Source organism: Rosa chinensis, chromosome 4, assembly GCF_002994745.2.
Source record: "Rosa chinensis cultivar Old Blush chromosome 4, RchiOBHm-V2, whole genome shotgun sequence".
NCBI classification, from domain to species: domain Eukaryota; kingdom Viridiplantae; phylum Streptophyta; class Magnoliopsida; order Rosales; family Rosaceae; genus Rosa; species Rosa chinensis.
This window is the reverse complement of record NC_037091.1, coordinates 722,099-727,060: the sequence shown is the minus strand read 5'-3', so window position 1 is coordinate 727,060 and position 4,962 is coordinate 722,099. Positions and strand designations below refer to the sequence as shown.

Sequence of the window (4,962 nt, the reverse complement as noted above, 5' to 3'; positions counted from 1 at the left end):
AAAAAAAAAAACTCATATGTGTCCTTAAAACTTGTAAAAAATCCAAAAAAAAAGAAAAAAGAATCTTCCTCCAAACCAGCGAGAACATCTTATATTATCAGTGAATACTACCTAAAACAGCTGCAATATCATTCAGAGAGCATGGATGGTTCAAATAAATAAAAATTTAAGAAACTAGATCTAGCTACAACATACATCAAACTTGGAAATAGGTAGAGCTGGCACAAGGAAGCATATTACACAAAGCCTATAGGTATAGAACTTGCAGTAAAAGGAAAAATAAAGAGATTCAAACCTTTCATCAGATTCTTGTAGCATGCAACTTGTGGTTGGGCCATCTGCCTTCATTTGAGATGCTGCAAAGAAGACATACATCAACACTTCCATGACCTCACAGAAAGTAAATTAGTAAACATCATTTGGTAGTCTGTACATTAACTAGATGACTTCAACAACAACAAAAAAATGAAAAGTTCTCTAAAGCAGGGTGTTGCAATAAATAATCTAATTTAATAGTATCTCAGAAATCAAAGTAGAAAAGTATGTACATTGATGCCTACATATAGTAAAATGTCACATTAGCATTGCTTTGGCTTCATGAAGGCCAAAAGCCCAGAAATCAAAGTAGAAAAGTATGAACGGATCACATCATGAATGTGAACATATTCTAATGAAAATGGAATAGAAGAAACATGTGCTGGCACAGCCAAAAGGATGCTCTCTGTCAATATATAGAACACCTTTTATTTTCATCATCCCTGGCCATGCCCTTAGCATCACCACAAACGTAAATATAACCTCTTTGAGATAGCATGTTCCAGATGTCGGAAACCTTAACACTAAAGAAATAGGTCATTGGGTTTTCACATTAATGAAGAAAAACTGTAAACTGTGAATGTAGGCAGAGGTTGAAAATAGAGACTTGAGTAGGTGTCAAACCTTCTACATCATTTTATGTTGCACATATTCCTTGGTGTGTCCCTGGCAGGAGAATGCAACCACAAGATCAGAAAGTGCACCTTTTTCTACGAAGTTGTTCAGCTCATTTTTGTAAGTGTAGTCCTGCAATAATAGCAGTAAATCAATTTAGCATTTGAGAATTAGGCAGACAAACCAGCAAGCGCCCAATACTTGTCCACCGCAACCATATGGATCTTTCCAGAGAAACTTACCATTTGACTATTTCTGCATCCAAAGAATAATACGGAGGGTCCAAGTTCTGCTCCATCTTCTGTAAGAGCTAATCTTTCCTAGAAGTCGAAATCCATTATTTATTAGTGTGCTAGAAATTGGGATTTATGAAGGTGATGAACACAGTGATGAACGTTAGGCAACCAATAAATACCTGCAAGAAATCCCTGAAAGGAGCAAATCCAGTTCCAGGACCAATCATGATAATGGGTACTTACGTATCAACAGGAAGTCTGAAGTTTGATTCCCGAACAAAAATGGGTGCCCAACTACAACCATCACTTTTTGTCGAAGGCAAAGAATTCTGCAGAAGGATTAAAAAGAAATTATTACTTTCAAACTTGTACAAAAAGTAAAAATCATACATAGCAGTTACACAGCTAAGTTTGCTTCACATATATCCAGGGTGATAGTAATACATGTAAGGATATAAGATCTTCGAAAAGATATGTAATGCGAAATTACAAACAGAAAACTGCAAAACAATTCCTCAGCATTGCCCTGATTTCGAAAATAGAACACTCGGTTATGATATTCCAAAATCAGTAATAGGTACTCTGTTTTATAATCTAGCAAAATGCAGGTATACTGCATTCATTTCAATATTTCAGCTTGAGAGGTCTTCTAATATCAGTTCTCCTCCACGATTGCTATGCTCTTCAATATTAATCAAGCAACAATGATTCAAAGAAAAGAACATATAAAATACCTTCATCCATGTTGAACACACTCCTTTGTGAATCCTTCATGTTGATGTTTTGTCACAAACTAGTGCACAAGTAACATGAATTCTAGATGGTGCCATCCTGTGGAATATTTTTGCAATAAGTACACAATGAAATTCCAAGATATATGAATATAAAAGACATCTATAAACACAAAAATACATAGAAACATTATTTGTTGAAGAGCATCATCAGATTTTTCTAATGATATGTCTTACAGATACATAAGAAAGTCAACATGAAGGAGATGTCTTACAGATACATAAGAGAAGCACAGTTGCCAATCTCATCCCGGATTTGACCAATTAGTTTATTCCCCTGCAAGTCTCTACAATTCACAAATAAACAAAGTCATCAAACCATAAAACAGTTTTAGAGAGAGGGAGAGAAGAGACAGAAACTCACAAGAGGCCACAGAGAGGCTGACATTGTCACAGAAAACTCATAAGTAATAACCATAAAACTTTTGGAAAACACATTGCAACTCTTCATTTCCTCTTGTTTCCAGAAAGCCTAAACGTTTTGGGCTAAAAATACAACACTGGGCACATTCAAAAACGGAAACCAAAAGTCCAAAAACAAATTACACCTCTCCATTTCGGGTTTGTTTCTTAAAATCCTAAACATTTTGGTCTAAAAACACAAACTAGGCACATTCAAAAATGGAAACCCACAACCAAAAATAGAAACAAAAAGCATAGTGTCACCCAGGTTCATCGTTCACTGACGAAGCAAGAGGAAAACGCAGAAATAGTGACAACCCAAACCACAGAACATCCTCATTCTTCCTCCATTTCAAAACCAACCTCTCCTCCATCAATGTTGAATATAACCTACAATGAGCATTGTGAACTGTAAAAATACAACAGAAAACAGATCGTTATTATATTCTTACCTATACATTCCTATCTGATCATGAGGAAGCCAGCCTCACTCTAGGAGCACTTCTTTAGACCAAAACGAAAAAAATCTAAGAGCATGAGTTTGCACACAATAGATAGCTTCTATTCCTTGGCATAAAAAGATGACTCCTATTCAATTTCTTGAAATCACGCGTCTCCTAACAAGTCTTTTAAGTTTAAAGCTACGAATGTAATGCATATTTGTTTCTTAATCAAGCAATATATTACCACTAGAACCGACTGCATGGAATTTTAGTTGAGGTCTAGGATCCGTAGTTGCTGCAAACTCAAGATATCTGTTGGGACTTCGTGTAGCTGCATTCGTCTATCAAGTGAAATAGATGTGGCTTAGCCTAATGATGAAACAGTGGAAAATAGATATATGCAAAAAACATAGACATTATTGAAAACCAATATTTACAAGCAAATGCAGATACACATGCACACCTATTCCCGATGTGAGTGTGTGTAACAAGTTCACTAACCTCAGATAAAGCTCTTGCAGATATTGTAAGGTAGAAAATACAAGGTGCTCTTGCCCCAAAGAATTGAATGACATTCTTGTGCTGAACTTTTCTGCACAGATAAAAAGTATGAGAAATGCAAGATCAAATAAATTGAAACAGGCTGCTAGTAGCAGCTTAGTTGTCCCTATATATTATGAAGGATATTATGTTAAAATGTCATAATTAGAGCAATTATCGTATTCTTTTTAGTACACATGGCAGAACTGGTACAGAATCACTTCAAAATCATAAAGGAAGCATATTCATGCAGTATTGTTTTACCTTGGAAAGGAATTCAGTGTTATTCCCATGTTGAACTTGGCTTCATGTGACGACCTAAAATTTTTAAACATTTTCTAAAAAAAATAATAAGTTTAATTTTATTGTGCTAAACTATTTGTTTAAATATTGTTTATATATATATAAATATATATATCTATATATATAGAATAGAGTTGAATTTTATTTATTTGGGTTTAAGTAATTAGAGTTTAGCCCAAAAGATTTGGCCCAAAACTCAAACCCAAGTAGCTTAACAGCTGATAGAATAAAACTCCACGACAAAACCAAATCAAACAACGCCTAAACTCAAAGCATTGTCCCGTCTCTTCATCGTCTTCCTCACCCCCATATTCTCCTCCATCTGATACACCAGCCACCGCCTTAGGAAAGTACAAAGGAAAGAGCCGCTGCTATGGGTAAGTAGGAGGTGTCAACAGCCTTGGAAATCAAGTTTCAAATTTGGTGATTCCCCAAAGCTATGAAGATAGAGCTAGAACCCTAGAATCAGGAGCTGGAACTCTAGAAATCTGGAGGTGGCAAGTCTAGTACCTATATGGGTAAGATTTCAATTAGAATATCTATCTTGCTTTCTACGTTTTCACCTCCTTTCCAGACACTATAAATAGGCTAAACCAACTATGCTTTCCATACAGTTCCTTGAGTTGCTAGATACATAGATAAACAAGGGAGAGAGAGAAAAAGAGGGTTTTGGTATCTTAGAAGTGGAGGAGTAAAAAGTCAGGTGTGATTCTTTTAATTTTTGATTTGATGAGTTCTTTGTGGTTCTGATGGTTAATGCAATTTGGAAATTGAGTTATGTTCATAGGTTATTATAAGACTTGGGGATTCTTGATGATAGAAGAAGTTACAATAGAGATGAAGTTCAGTTAGGAATAAAGTTGTTGTTACTGGAACAACTAGAACTAATTATTTTCTCATCTTCTATTTGATTTCACTAGTTTTCTGGAAAATAGTTTATATCTTTTGTCATTGAATTGATCTAAATTAGAATTTGAAATCACTTTGTATCTGGTTTGTTGTTTCCTTTAGTCATTAGAATTTTTGGAAGACATAGATTAAAAGAATCTGATTTGAGAAGAGTCAAGAACCAAGTAGGAAACATATGCAGTTTTAAAGTTGAATTTAGAAAGCCTTCACTCATCCTTTAAAGCCTTGTTGAAAGTGTGATTTCTTTTATTTAACACTTTAGAAAGTCTATTTTCAGTATTGAAAGTTTTACACAAATTGGAGTTGTGGAAAGTACATTAAAACTGAAGAGGTTAGCACACAGTAGCAGTTTCTGCAGAAAAACGTGGGACTGTAGCTGAACTTTAAAAATTCATAACTAATTCTAGG

The 4,962-nt window shown here is 34.8% G+C and overlaps 1 pseudogene; it reads right to left on the bottom strand.

Annotated features, from left to right (window-relative positions):
* Positions 1–709: 709 nt before the first annotated feature.
* On the bottom strand, positions 710–3,635 carry LOC121052683 (annotated as a pseudogene).
* Positions 3,636–4,962: the final 1,327 nt, after the last annotated feature.